The sequence below is a fragment of the Nanorana parkeri genome, unplaced genomic scaffold (genome assembly GCF_000935625.1).
Source record: "Nanorana parkeri isolate BGI_ZX_2015 unplaced genomic scaffold, ASM93562v1 scaffold1389, whole genome shotgun sequence".
NCBI classification, from domain to species: domain Eukaryota; kingdom Metazoa; phylum Chordata; class Amphibia; order Anura; family Dicroglossidae; genus Nanorana; species Nanorana parkeri.
This window is the reverse complement of record NW_017307657.1, coordinates 34510-50735: the sequence shown is the minus strand read 5'-3', so window position 1 is coordinate 50735 and position 16226 is coordinate 34510. Positions and strand designations below refer to the sequence as shown.

Below are 16226 nucleotides of genomic sequence, written 5' to 3'. Positions count from 1 at the left end.
TGAAAGCTACTGGAAAGAAGAAGATGATCGGATCAAGAGGCATAATTTACGGTAAATCCTTAAAGCAGCATTGGGGGAGGGAAATTGTGACATTAATGTCACTTTATGGTTTTTATTGCTGTCTGTGCCTTGTGAGTGAGGTCATCCCCTCTCATAGCTTCTGAAGGTATCACAGGGACAGGAAGTGAGGGAAAATCTTCACAATGGGGTCACAGTCAGAAGTAAAATCCTGATAAAAATGTTTAATTCCTCCTGACTCCGCCCACATCTAAACCAGACGCTGGCTGGAGTAAGGATTAAATGGAAGCATGTGCAGACAGTATGAGTGGCAATTGCCGGCCTCTGCTTTGGAAAAATGCTTTTTCCGTGGCTCTCATGGTTTTAATCCCTTCAAATCCACTGACTTGGACTCAGTCAGCCAAGTTGAGTTTCGGACCCATTGCTGCAAGATCACAGTGGTAACTTTCAAGCTGCGTTTTATTCTCTCTGTATCTTAAGCCTGCCAATACACAATCAGACCACAGAGTTGATTGAAAATGCAGCATGCTTCTCGCTTGTATATGAATATTTTCCCCCATAAATGACAGCAGGTGACAGGCGTCTTATGCGGCGGTACGTCACACACTGACAGACTAATCAAGCGGAATGGACGAGGGTAGCCCGGTGCCGGCATAAACCAGACCGGCATATTAGCAGACCAGTAACTTGCTGGTTGAGACAGGAATGTTCAGAGAATTCCTGAGCTGATTAAATTGGTGACGTCGTTGAATGAAAGTGTTATAAACCCGATCACTTGGGCCGAGCTTCATTTAAAAGGCCACTAAATGTAAATGAAAAGCTGTTTTTATAAGTAGCTGTAAGGGCTTGTTCACACCAAATGCAGACCAGATCTGCATGAGTTTCTGCACACACAGTGCAGTGTGTTATACCGCGTTTTTTGCTGCGTTTTTGCTGCGTTCCGGGCCGTTTTTGGTAAGAAAAAAAAAATATATATATATATTTTTAGTTTAAAATGGGCTTTCAGTGCGTTCCAGGGAGTTTGCATGTGTTTTTGATGCGTTTGCATGCGTTCCAGAGCAGGTAAAATAGGTCTTGCTGCAGTTTTTTTACATGCTCTGGAAGTGAATGCTGTGGTGTGAACTAGAGCCCAAAATACCATTGGAATACATTGTAGGTAGATGGAGGGTCCCTCCGCACTCCTTACAACGCTCCCAGCCTATACAGAAAATGGTGCTCGCAGTGATGACCACGGATGGCGCCGTGCAAACACAGGACAAAGGACAGCAATCACCAGCACTCAGTATTATCAGTAAATATGTCCATTTATTGGACACGTAATCACAGTGAAGAAAGCCAACGTTTCAGTGCCACACAGGGTCCCTTCATCAGGGCAAAATAGTGTGACCTAGTTTTGAACCGGTCTGTAACTGCTCTGCTCTGCTCCTGGAACGCGCTTGGTGTGAACAAGCCCTTAACCTTGACTGAATGGCATTTACTTTGCTACAACATTGTGTATTATACAGTAATATTTGACTTTTTGGGTTTTTTTAAATGCTGTTTTATGCCTTTTGCATTCTTTGTTTCATATCACATCAAGGGATTCAAAGTCACCAGAACTCCAAAGTGCTGGTGACTTAGTATTCATTGATCTGCTTTTGGTTCGGAGTCATCCAATGCTATCACTTCCAACAGCCACCTATCATCTGAAAGTCTAGTACCGTCAGCAGTGCAGCTTCATATATGGACTAAATCAAGTTGTTTTTAATCAGCATTGCTGATTTCCTGCCGTCTCTTTATGACAGCCATTTCCTGTCATACCTGCCAAATTTAGAACTTAATATAACTATCGAGAAGAAACACTCTCCGTTCTGGCCTAACATTGACTAGTCGCTGATGGCCACAATTCGCACGTTCAGATCCAGATTTTCGGCTGACAGTCCGGTCTTTAAACACTTTAACAATGAGTCCCTCTTGAACATTTAACTAATTCTGCTGTTTTGCTGATACTCGCTCCATGGCTCCGAACGCCAACAATCATCCCACGTACAAAGGCTGTTAAATCGCGTTGTTTCCCCGTATCTTCAGAAACAAATCACTTCTACTGTCGTGGTAAACAACCTGCTTCCGTATTTATAATGGTCTGGCCCTCTAGGAACTTCAGCGCCAAATTATAGCTAATTCGCCTAAAAACGTCCGGTGGTCATAATAATCTGGCCACTCAGTGTATGTATATAATATAGTATAATATAATATATAATAATAATATATAGTATAAAAGATATATTATATATACAGTAATTTTTGAGGCTATTACATTATTAATAGTTCCAAAGCATATACCCAAGACCTGTGCAGTCTGAAAGATATCTCACCCCCAAGCTCCAAGTCTCACACGGGATTACTGCACAGATCTGGAAGAAATACACAAAGCTCACCAGGATTTAACAAGAATACACATGACTCTTGTATGAGAACAAAATTTGTTCAGCTTTAAAGCCGATGACTGAAATATTTTTACATTTTGTACAGAGCAGGGAAGGTTTAAAACTACCGTCGGGTTTATTTTGTTTGCTTCCTGTGTCCCGTTGGGGAGAATTTCCTGTACGTCCTGTCCCAGAGACACAAGAAGTGAGAGGAATCCCTCCAAAGTGAAGGCAAATCCGCTCTGAGACAACTGTGACCATGGCATGAAGGGTTACCCCCTTTAATTTCTATCTCGGTGACAACGGTCCCCAGGACTAATAGAGATAATGAATCTCCGCCAAAAAAAAACTGCAGACAGCATAACATTCCTGACAGAGACCAAAAGTTAAAGAAAAGGTTTTGGCTGGAGTATATTTTAGTGTTATTTGTACCTAATGGAAAACGTAACTCAGCAAATATGTAAGAAATACTTATTTTCTTTTTTCTCGCTGGGCCCAATAAAGTGCATTTTATATCGGCTTTGGCCGTATGTATCTGCTAGACGGATCGTGCCAGTAATTTCACTCTGCCAAGTGCAGTAAATTCTCATCTGAATTGGGTTTCGGCGCTCAGCAATCAATACTAATTATATAAAGTGGGTTATTCATTTCAGGCAGTGCCCACGGCTTGAGGGATTTTATTTAGCACTTTTCCACTTAAAGGGGAATGCCATATTATTAATATTGTTGCTATTATTCATATATATATACTGTGTGTATACAGTATATATACACTGAGTGGCCAGATTATTATGACCACCCCATCAGTACTTCGTTGGGCCACGAGATGACTCCACGAGATGACTTCGTTGGGCCGCCTCGTGACTCCACGAGATATTGAAAGGTGATGCGAGGAATCTGACACTGCGCTGTTGCCCTTCTGTTGTCTTGTACCAGTCTTGCCACTCTCCGTTCTGCCCTAACATTGACTAGTCGCTGACGGCCACAATTCGCACGTTCAGACCCAGATTTTCGGCTGACAGTCCAGTCTTTAAACACTTTAACAACAGCTGCTCTTGAACATTTAACGAATTCTGCTGTTTTGCTGATACTCGCTCCATGGCTCCGAGCGCCAACAATCACCCCACGTTCAAAGGCTGTTAAATCGCGTTGTTTCCCCGTATCTTCAGAAACAAATCACTTCTACTGTCGTGGTAAACAACCTGCTTCCCTATTTATAATGGTCTGGCCCTCTAGCAACTTCAGCGCCAAATTATAGCTCATCTGCCTACAAACGTCAGGTGGTCATAATAATCTGGCCACTCAGTGTATATAGATATAGATATTTATTGATATAATGCCAACAGTTTGTGCATCACTTAAGAATATAAAGGGTGACAATACGGTTACAATATCATTTAATACAGGAGGATTAGGAGATCCCTGCTCGTGAGAGCTAACAATCTAATAGTGGGGGGTAAGATACAGAAGGTAGTAACTGCAAGGGCATGATTTAATGGAGAAGCAGGACCATCCTTATAATAAGGCAGCCTGAAGAGGTTGCCTCAGATGGCATTTCAATGGGGGGGTGGCCTGGTGGTGGAGGGGTGGCAGGGGGGACCACAGTGTCATAGGTTGCTCAGTGGTCTTAAGAAGCCGAGCACAACAACCATGGACCCCCCCACCCCCCTCCCCGTAACCATTTCATTGCCAGCACCCCACCCCAACCAGAGCCCCCCAAAACAACATTGGCTCAGGCTGCGAATACCTTAGGAACAGCCCCATAGTAAAGGTCAAATAGGCATCCTTGAATAGAAGAGTTTTCAGGAATTGCAGAAAGGTTGGCAGAGTTGGACATAGCCGGACAGATTGGGGTAGGTGTAGGACCAGAGGATGGGAGATGCTCTAGAGAAGTCCTGGAGGCCAGCATTGTACGAGGTGACCAGGGAGGTAGTAGCTTTATATTTGTTGTTATAGCGCCTATATTGTCTTACTCATCCTAATTACTAATTTTGTATGGAGCATAGAAGAGTTAAAAATTATGCTATCATTTCTGCCTGTCGTCCCATTGAGGGGATTTTCCCTCACTTCCTGTGATACCTGTACATAAAAAGGAAGGGGGGGGGGGGAAAAGGGGGTATGACTGGTCATGATGAGATTTGTTCAGCGTTCGTCAAATCGATCAAAAAATTAACATAAATTGGATTTTGAAGTTAGTTGTGCGGAAGTCAATGGGAGGTGAATTTTGGGGAACAATGTGGCCCCCTGGGGACTGCTGGGGAAGCTTTTTCAAAACACACAACATGGGAAGCCAGATCCTCCTGTGCTGGGCATTTATCAATGCAGAAAACTTACACAGCAGGGGAGAGGACTTTTCATACGGGTGATATGGAAAATATACAAATCCTTCAACGTACTTTCATCTCATTTGGTGGGTTCCCCTAAAACTGAGTGCGGTGCTTTGGAACCAGTCTGATTTTAGGGACATTCTCGGGGACGGCACACTTCGGCAGCCTGTATTGGGTTGTGCTGTTATCATTTTTTTAGTATTTTGTAATGATCTTTGCTTGCAGACAGCAGCAGCACATTGATCTATTATTATTAGTTCACATCAGTTATATAACAGCACAGCATGTACATAGGAGAAGAGTGGGGTTATATAACATACAGCAGAGTGTAAGCAATGGGGAAGAGTGGGGTATACAACATTTAGAAGGACATACATAATTGTGTGGTGTATATAACATACAGCAGAGTGTATGCAATGGAGGAGACTGGGCTATACAACATTTAGAAGGACATACATAATTGTGTATATAACATACAGCAGAGTGTATATGTAATATCTAAATTGCCTTGGCTTCCTGAAATAAGCTAACTTGCTATTCTCTGCTTCCAATGATGATAACGATACAATGGTTAAAAGAAGATATGGTCTTATTTATTTATACACAAGTCTAACTAAACATAATAAAAGATACAAACAGATACAAAGTACAGTAAGACAATCAAGAGAATACTTTACACAGTCCGTCCTCTGGTTCCTATATGCTGGCTGGGCTCAAAGAAAGGGCAATATTGCCGCGCACGGACTTTTATACCCATTCATACACATACATCGACACCCCCTTTACCCAGAATTCCGCATGTCCCTTAAATGTCTTTCGGCCAACCGGCATGGTCCTTCATATTTGTCCACATGCACTGTAGTCCTCCAGCAGGGGGCACCATCGTACTGCAGATCATTCCTTGGCCTAGGTCAACACCTTGTCCTTTGATCTTTAGACAATGGCCAGTCACCTTCATATGCAAAGTAGGATATCATGAGTGTGTCTTCCCAATGCGCATACACTCCTATCAACACCACAGGGTGCAACGCTTGATGTCTTGTCCAGATGAAGGAATGTCACCTTGATCATCTCCGTTGCCATGCCTCCTGCAGGCATGTACAACACACAGTTGGTCTCTTTGATGAGCAATGCCATCAAGATTTGAAGATATCTGTTCGGCAGCTTTCGTACATGAAAAATGTTGAACATTCCAACAGTATACAATAAAAAAGTCAAGGCTATAATATACAGTAGAGTGTATACAATGGAGAACAATGGAGTGTATAACATACAACAAAGTGCATGCAATGAAAAAGATTGGTGTATATAATATGTATATATAGGAAAGGCGGAAAAAATGGGGTTTCAAGCGAGGCAAAAATAATGATTGATTAATTAATTGAGTTACTGTTACATGGAGCAGAGCGGAGAACGGACGCTCTCCGCTCTGCTCCCCGCTCTCCATCCTGAAGTGATTGCCGGGGTCCGGGGTCCCCCAGAGGAGTGGGGACAGAGGCGGTGAGGTGGGGGGGACCATGGAGGGGGGGCAGGGGGGGGGACGGACCTGCAGGCTGCATACAAGTGATCTCGGCGACATTGCCGGGATCACTTGTACAAAATGAGCAGCTGTGCCCAATTGGGCAGAGTGGTTTGGGAAGCTCCTGACAGTCCTGCCTGGTAAGCTGATGGGGCCAAAAAAACCAACCCGAGCCAGTTCCTTTAAAATACATGTCAAGCCAAAGACATTTTTATAGATGGGGGAAGGGTTAGAGCACCTGTCTGATTTCTAAATCACTTTCTCTACTGGTGACATGAGTTTTACCAGACAGGAAATGAGGGAAGATCTAGGATCTAGCCTTCCTATACTCCACTGAAACAAAGTGGACACTTCCTGTACGGTAAAGCATTGTCAGCAGGACAGGAAGTAAAACCTCTTGGAGCCCCGGATGGCAGCAATGGAAAGAAAAGAAACCTGGCGGAGGTTCTGGTACCCAGTGTCCAGTGGCTGGACATATACTTTAAACAAAATATTCCAGGGATACTAAGGGGTCTATTTATAACCAATTCACAGAGCCATTCACTCAACAAATCTTTCCGAATGTTTATGTGTGACTAGGCACAAAAATGAATGTTCTTTTCAGGTAGAATGTATGTAAAGTAATACTGCATTATAGCCACTAGATGGAGCCGAGGAGCACATGGCGAGAAGCCAATAGCGACATGATATTTTGCACACAATACAAAAGAAAATTGGGGCTTTTTTAGGTGCTAAACAAACAACATTTCATTTAAAAAAAAGGAAATATCATTTATTTAACAGAATCCATAAAAACAGTTAATAAAACACATGAAAAACTATTTAAAACGATCCCCGGTATTTTACACCACCTCCACAGGCCAGATAAATGCATCAATGTCCTTTGTCTTAATCGACTGATAACACTCCATACATATTTAGGGTTATCGTCCTTCAATGCTGTACTTTGGACCATTATCATTTGATGCGTTTCGCAAAGAGCTGCTTTAGGAACTGGAAGTGACTTGATTAGATATGAACTGGCTGATATGTGACCAAATACCAGGGAGGAGATTCCCTTCAGTGGTGGTGGCCGCAGCAGAGCTTACAAGGGAAAAGACACCAGTGCAAGTACCTATACAGAACGTTCCTCTTGCCTCTGTCCCTCTCCAAAGAGCGGCCCTATTGTGAAATGCGTTGAATGATAAAGGGTCAAAGTATGGTATCGAAAGAAAGGTAACCCTAAAAATGTATAGACTGTGTAAACGAAGGTCTGTTTAGCACCTAAAAAGCCCCATTTTTCTTTGTATTGTTGCGTGTGACTGTAGCGGAGGGTCTGGCGCTTGCTTGTTTCCATCAACCCGACAACAAGATTATTCATTGTTTGTGAAATTTGTGACCCCTTCTTCCTGCACAACTGCTTCACAATATTTGTGGGTTTCCTTGCAAGAACTGCCCATTTCAAAATCACCCTGCAACATTTCTATTAGAATCAAAGGCCAGTCTATAACCCTCTATTTCCTCTCTTGGAGCAATTCATTGGTGGAGCGTCCTTCAGATCATTATCATATTATAACGCCCATTTCGGACTTAAAGGAGAACTATGAGGCGAGTGAAAATCACTCAGCCTCATAGTTCGAGCCGACGTGTGACAATGAGACTGTCACAGGTCGGCTCAATAGATCGGGAAGTGCGCTCACTTCTCGATCATCTCCCTGCAGAGAGCGGTGACTGTCACTCACAGCTCCCTGCAGGGATTCCCCCCTCCCCTGTCCGATCCTCCAGCGCTGACTGGAGGATCGGAAGGGGAGGGGGCGTGTACAGCTGGCTCTGCCTCTGGATAGTAACCCCATAGTTCTCCTTTAACTCCAACTCTCACCTTCTCATCAAGAACACTCTGATAGGATGCAAAATACATTGTTGTCTTCAATCACTGCGAGCTGCCCAGGTCCTGCAGCAGCAACACTTCCCCCATCATGCTTCACAGTTGGTATGGAATGCTGTATTTGTTGCCTATATGTTCAGTAGCAAACTGTAGTCTTCCTTTAATTCTCATTTTGCACAGCAAAGGTGTTTTCTTAACCCCTTTGTGATGAGAGACGTACACTGTACGTCCCGCCACAAATTGCCCAAATGACTGCTCACGTACACGGTCACCGTTCATTAATGGATGGGTCAGTATTGAGGCATCCATTAACCACTTGCTGCCCGGAGCAATTTCTTACATTTGCGCACACATGATATAATCAGAATTTTTGGCTACAAAACAGATTCAGACCCCCAAACAAGTTGCAATTTTTAATGTTGCACGATATTTGCACAAATGTTTATCAAGCCAGTATTTTTAGGCTAAAATACACTAAAATGAAATTTAGTGCACAGAAACAGAATATAATACCCAATTTTTTGGTAAAATATAAAAGGTGCGGTCATGCCGCGGAATTAGATACCAAACATGTCAAGCCTTAAAATTGCGTGTGCGTCCGTGAAACCGCAAAAAAATACAATAACCAAAATTTCCCATAGGCGAAGCTCAGTTTAGTGCTAACAGTGATTGTTGGCTCTAGAATTATTTGCTCTCACTCTGACGCTTGCAACGATATGTATCATGTGTGGCGCAATTTTTGTATTTGCACAAAGGTGCAACCGACGCGTGATTGTGTTGTATGTGCGTGCACGTGGGGGGCGGGGGACTTTAACTTCTTTTATGTTACTTTCATTTTTACATTTTTTCTACACTCAGCTTTATTGCTATCACATAGGGGGTTAACAAGCCCCCTATGTAATAGCAAATATAATGTGACAGGTCCTCTTTATGGAGACATCAAGGGTCTTTCAGACCCCTAATGTCACCTAGGGACCCCAAAGAAGCTGAGGAAGCACAGATCTGCTTTCCCAGCTTCTTCTTCTGGCTCTAGGAGCCGGAGAATGTGCCCAGTGACACCGGAAGTGATGGAATGCACATCTCTTCCGGGTCCAGTGATCGGAGGAGAGATCAGCAGCTGGAAGCCGCTAATCTCTCTTCCGACCTATCAGGGGAGACCCTCCACGCCGGTCTGGGGCTCACACAGGGGGATACAGTGGAGCCCGGGAAGCCAGCAGAGTCTTCACGCCCAAACCCCTTAGTTCTAACTAAACCGTTAGTCAGGCATTTGGAGAACTCGAGGAGTTGGAGCTTTCAACAGAACACCGGCTTTTTTTTCCTAAACTTTCAATCAATAGAAACATTTAGCTACATGTTTTTATTGCTGAAACAATGTTGTAGGTTTCTGATTGTTGTTGGAATGATCAGAAAACCTTTAGTGACATCTGATCCTGAAATGCTGCAGGATCAGTGTCACTAAGGTTATTATTGGCTGTTCTTAAAGGAGAACTATGGGGTTAAGGCTTTTCCCCATAGTTCTCCTTAGGGTAATGGGAGGACACAAACTAGCGTCCTCCCGTCACCCTAGGCTCAGTATACCGCTAGCTGTAGCTCGCGGTATACTGAGACGCCGCAGCTGAAGAGGATCCCGACAATTATGCCAGGATCCGCCCAGCTGCGTGAGTGACAGCTGGCTCTGCCTATTTAGAGGCAGAGCCAGCTGTACCCGCCCCCTCCCCCGTCCATTCCGCCAGTCAGCGCTGGAGGATCAGAGCGGGGAGGGGGGAATCCAGCCCCTCCCCTGTCACGGCAGAGAGCCGTGACAGGATCGAGGAGTGAGCGAACGCTGGTATCTGTTCGCTCACCTCCCGATCTACTGAAGCGACCTGTGACAGTCTCATTGTCACAGGTCGGCTAGAACTATGAGGTGAGTGAAAAGCACCCCCCTCATAGTTCTCCTTTAAGTGTGAAGCAGCCTAATAATAACCAAAAATGTATTAATTTATCAAGCAGTAATAGCGAGATTGATTCACAATGACTGCTTGATAGTGTATAATGAAATAAAATAAAAAATTAGCTGCAGATTTGTTTTTCACCCTAAGGAGTTTTTAATTTTTTTATTTAACCCCTTCATGACAGCAATATTCAAAGTATGTCGCTGTCACGAAGTGTGACACTTAGTGACAGTGACATTGTATGCCGGGTGATCACTTTTAGCTTTATCTTTTAGAGAAAAAAGATTAAAATGTTAGGTTTTAGTTTTAGGCTGAGAAGTACAGAAACATTTCTAAAATCCTAGGAATTTGAGGTTTTTCCAAACAAAGGACAAATAAATGAATGTATGTATTGCATTTTTTTTAGCTGTGCTATTTTTCTAAAAAAAAAAATACTACAAATCAGAACTGGGAAAAAAGTGTTTTCTTTTTGTTTTTTCCTCTTTTTGTAATATTTTATTTGTCCTAAGTGAGGTGTTAGGTGCACATATGTGATATAATTATATAGCCCTATCTGTCCTCTAAAAAAACAATATATAATATGTGTGGGTACATTTAGTAAGAAAGTATATTACTGCCGTGGAAGAATCACACAGCAAAAATGCCAAAAGCGTGTCAGTCATTTACGAACAGAAACTAAGAACAAGCTCAGTCATGAAGGGGTTAAAGAGAAATGTTACCCTTCACAATAGCAGCAAATGCACCTTCAGAAATGTTTAGTAATGACAATCTACAAACACTTATAGATAATATATCAATAGCTCCGGCTTGTCGAGTTCTCCGACTGGGCACGTCACATCCGGTGACTGCCAGTAGGTGATGTACAACAAATAGAGCTAGAGCGCATGGGCAGAAAATCCTTGTTGAACTGTCGCCATTGCACCTGCGCGTCTAGCGGCTCATCGGATTCTATAACCTACCATTTTATATTTGTCCTAGGTTATAGAAGCCGATAGTCGCTCAGGTGCAGTGGCAACTGTGGTTGTAGAAAGAATCGCGTGGCCACGCAGGCGCTGTAACATAATATAACCTTTGACTAGGTTATAGAATCCGATGAGTCAATAGCCACTGCGCCTGTGCAACCATCGGCTCATCGGCTTCTATAACCTAGAACAAATATAACTGTAGTAGGTTATAGAAGTGGATAGCCGCGCAGGCGCTGTGGCAATAGCTAGACAGTTCGACAAGGATTTCCTGGGCATGCGCACTAGCACCATCTGCTGTAGATCTCCTGGCAGTCACCGGATGTGACATCACCTGTTGGAAAGGTCGACAAGTTGGAACTTTCCATAGAACACCGGCTTTTTATTCTTTCCATACCTTTTTTTTCTTTGCCTCCCCATTCTTCTCACAGTGGCCATTTTTACTAAAGGCAGATAAATCCATCTCCCTTTACTTCCTGGAACTCTGGCACATGTGACTAGGACATGTGACCATGCACATCATCTCAGGGAAGGAAAATGCCTTTCCATGAGATCTCGTGAGATTACAGATGAGATTTCCCAGCAATGCTCTGCTGATGTTACCTTCACAGGATGCAACGCTTGGGCACATTAAAAGCACTAATGCCCAAGAGGACCAGGAAGTGGAAAAACAATAATTGTAAGTAAAATAAAATATGTTTGACTAACCAATGAATGTAAGATGCTGGTGTGATTTTTAGTTAAAAGGGGTGAAGGTCCGCTTTTACAAACCTTTCATGCAGGTTGAATTGGTGCAACCTTTTTCTGGTGCATGCACTTTGACCCCCAACTGTTGTAAGAGTTACTTGCAGATCCCGTTATGACATTTTGGGGTTCCAGGAGACTTCTTGTGATATCAAACATTCAGCTGTGTGGCTACGTTTGCTGGACCAGCCAGTTCTGGACAATTGTTTGAAATCTATTTGCAGATTATTTTTCCTCACAGCTGAATGATTGATTATACATCATTGAATTCCTTGCCGGGCTCATAGTCACCCACAACCCTTCTGAGGGCCTTAGAGGCCTCTACTGCCCCCTCACATGTCAATAGCAAAGAGAACCCCAGACCTTAGATATCAGAGCTTTAAATAAGATCCATCCCACCTGCATTCTCCCTAAGGAGGCTCTAATCATTGGCACCCAATCTGGAATCCTAATAGTGACATCACCCAGGCTATATAAACAGCCTTAGCAGTCTGCTCATTGCTGAGTGATCTTCAGCCTGCACCCAGCCCCAGCTCTGATCTGTATTCTGTGATTCTTTACCTTGACTCGGCTTGTCCCTGATCACTCCCCTTGGATTCTGATTCTGTCTATGCTGCCCTCTGGGTTCCTGACCCGGGTTGCCCGACGACTCTTTTGGATCCTGCTTCTGTACCGTTTGCCCTCTGGTTCCTGACCCGGCTTGTTTGCTTTCTACTCTGTGGATCTTCACCTGTCTACCTGCCATCCCAGTGGGCTCCATTCCCGGCTGGCGACCTGAAGTCCACATCTGGCACCCGTGCTGCTCCTGCCTGTGCCCCCCTGTTGCACCTCCAGAGGTCCGCAGACGGGGTTGCAAGGGAGGTCCTCCTAGTCACTCCGGGCTCGCACCACGGTCGTGACACTAATATTCCAATTTCATGGATTCGAAGTGGTGGAAAATATTAAGGTTGCACTTACTTTTTCCATATGACACCTGAGCCATAGACGTGCACTGAAAGTGAGAAGCAGTGAAGCACAACCACTGTGCAGTATTACTCAGCAATATCCAAATAATAGTAATAACCAAATATGACGAATACAGATATCATGCCCAACCATACGCAGAAACAATGAGGGGGATTTATCAATTTTGTGGCATCATCAGCACCATTTAAATTGTCTTATTCCTCATAGTACATATAGGCGCAGACTTATTGTACGAGTTTATGCTTCATTCTTCAATGCCTTCACAAGGAGAATTGTCTCTAAATTGTCACAAGCTTGCTGGGAACCTCCTCGATGAAGCTGAATAGCCCTGAAGTGCTCAGCTGACTTGAGGCTGTGAAGGTGAATTATCTTTGCAACACTTTAAGAAGTGCTCAGGAGGTCTACTAGAATGTGCAACAGTTTGGTGGGTTTTCATTGTTGATAGAGAGATAGTCAGGGCAAAAGTAATAATATGTAGTATATCTCTGCAAGACATAATGCTCATTCCTGCCTATTTTACCCACTTGAAGATCCTGATAGTGCAGAAGGACACCTGACAACACACAGGATTTTTGTAGACTGAGTGGTGTCAGCCCTTCCTAGTTGTCTTTTTATAAACTACTCAACTGCTCCCATTCTCTACAACTTAAAGGCTCATTGTTCTGTAGTCTAAGACAAGGACTGGGAGGGCTAAATACTCTCTTTAAGATAACACCTAGAGTGTGCACAAGACCCAGGACCGCTCAGAATTTCTGACATGCCTAGAACAGAACCTTTGTTTCAGAAAACAATAAATGGTTATGGAGTCTGGAAGTCTGTAGCAGTCATACATAGGGGAAAAATTTCAGAGCCGTGGACTTCCATTGAGGGTGAGAAGCAGTGAACATTGCGCAGCACTACTCAGGAAGAAACAGCCAAATATGACCCCCCCCCTCCCCCTTCCACTCCCCTATACAACCAAACACAGAAGCAAGGTTTTTAGAATACTGAAAACATTTTTTTCCTGCTAAGATTCTTCATATGCATCTGAAATTAAAATGCTCTCAGAAATGCACTCGGCTCCTAAGTCTTGTTGTGGGCTGACGTAACACAGCATTTTTGTGGGCTGAGTGCTAGTTCACACAAGCCCCAGTGCGTTCCGGCACGTTTCGGTGCCGGAACGCACTGGATCGCATCCCGGCCAGCTCACTGCGTTCTGGGGCACAGTGTGATCACCAGCAACAGAACGGGCGGCACATCAATGCCTACGTTCTGTGGGGCTGGTGTGAAAGTCAATATGGTGTCACCCCCTCTCAAAAGTCAGGCACTCTGTCATGGATTGAGAGCCTGACAACTGCACAAGAGAGAAGGGGACAGTGGCATCACACCATTGGAGGGGTGACACCAAATGACTAACAGTCATTTTGGTGTCACCCCCTCTGAAAAGTTGAGCACTCGGTCATGGACCGAGAGCCCGACAGTTGCAGAAGAGAGGAAGGGACCCCGGCAACATACGTTATCTCGCCCGGTGAAGTCCCCTCCTCTCTCTACCATCGTCCATCACCAAGATGGCCGCTGGCAGGTATCACAAAGATGGCCACGCATGCACGATTACGTCACGACAGGATGTTACCCGGTATCCGCTCCAGGAGACATCTGGAGTCGGGACACCCCTGGGAGGGGACACCTTATCCCGTTGGATGAAGGTTCCCTCCTTTTTTTTTTTCTTTCTCTTGGTGATGGACGCCAGTAGTAATGGCCTCACATAAATGCATAATGACGTGCCAGCGGGTGACACCTGGCCTGGGGATGCCTCTGATACAGTACTGTGTTATCTTCACACACTCTATGTTTAATTTGCCTCAACAACCTAAGGGGCCCCCTTCCACCTCCAGGCCCCATAGCAGCTGTCAATACCCCATTGCTACCATCTGTTTCTAACAAACGGACTGCAACAGCATGGTAACTATATCATTTAAAGATAATATTTTACCTAGTTAATGACATAATAATATCTTTAAATTATATAGTATTATATTTTATGAATCTGTTATATTGTTTTTTTTAATTCCTCTGCCAGTGGCTGAAATTTCCCGACAATTGCCCTGTGCGTGGTCAACACAACCCCTATGCATTACCATACACGTGCGTCAGATGCACTACCCCAACCTGAACACCAGAGGGCGCCCTTCCCAGCGAGCGCTGAGCTAATACAAGCCGATGCATTGTCCATTGCAAAGTGCAATCCATTGTTAACCCTTCTGGACGGCAAGAGAGGCAGCCGAGCGGCCAGTGAAGGGTTAAGAAGCAGAAGCAGGCTGGAGGACAAAGCACAGACGTGACAACACCAGTGATCCAGGAGATAAAAGAAGGAAAGGAAGACAATGAGTGCCTATGAGCAGCTGTGCCCAGGCTGATGCCATGGCACTGGTATGATGGAGCTGGCTCTTACCTTGCACCCTGGGATCCATCCTGGGACTGCACACCCTGATCGCAGCTTTGCTGGCACACAGACTGGAGGCAGCCTGGGCTGGAATTGGAGAGTCTTAGAGAGCTGAGGCTCGTCCTGCCCACAGAGGGAGGCGCTACAGGCTGCTGCTGCTGCTGCTGCAAGACTCACACTGACCCCCTTTTACTTGGGCACAGCTTGGCAAGAGACGTGCCACTCACACTGACCCTCCCAGACTATTTATATCACCTTTCATTACAGCTATTTCAGTGGAGTCTGGCACTGTGCATGCTGCTCTGACTACACTGGGCAGCTGCTGCAGAACATCTTGAATAAACTGGCTAATGTGTGTTCATTGTGAACCTGATCATGTAGATCGATCAGCCTCGCAATCAATTCCCTGCTTTTCTGGCTGTTAAAGCTTCAGGATCGATATTTGGCCACACGGTTACTACATTTTGCCCGCTCAGCCCCGGCTGTTTAGACTTTCTTTTATCAATTTCTTACAAAGTTTTCTAATCCAGTTCCAGATCTGACTTTGTATTAGGATTTGGCTGTCTGGTTACTAGGTTTTACTAACTCAGTCCCAGCTGTGCATTGCTTAAAGGGTAAGTCCATCTTTTTGGTGGAAAAAAGGCAGACGTCTTCATAAAAGAAAAATGTGCATTTATTATTATTATTATTTTTCTGTTATTATTTGTATTATTATTAGTAGTATTAATTTTATTATTTATTCTTATTATTATTTTTATTATTTTTTATCATTTTTTCTTATTATTATTATTATTATTAATCATTTTTTGTATAAATTTTTTTTGCAACAATATTCTTAGCAAGAAGCGCTTCTCATTGGTCAGCAAGGTCAGAAGCCCTTCTACTGTTCAGTTCGGTCAGGTGACCACACTGACAAATGAGTGCTGGCCATTTGCGAGCGCAATTCAAAATACAGAGGGTAGGCCTGCGCTGCCGTGTATGGAGTAGGGATATTACAGCGGCATCGGTGGAGGGGAAGGAGGGTTTGGCCAAAGGTAAGGATAGCGGTGGGGGGGGCACCAGATT

General features: G+C 44.2%; 1 protein-coding gene across 1 annotated transcript in view; it reads right to left on the bottom strand.

The window, feature by feature from the left end:
• Positions 1 to 15352, bottom strand: part of GDPD4 (glycerophosphodiester phosphodiesterase domain containing 4) — a 64625-nt gene extending 49273 nt beyond the window's left edge. Inside the window, exon 1 of the mRNA XM_018569756.1 lies at positions 15171 to 15352. The gene's annotated coding sequence lies outside the window, so the exon portion shown is untranslated. The remainder of the gene's footprint in view (positions 1 to 15170) is intronic.
• Positions 15353 to 16226: the final 874 nt, after the last annotated feature.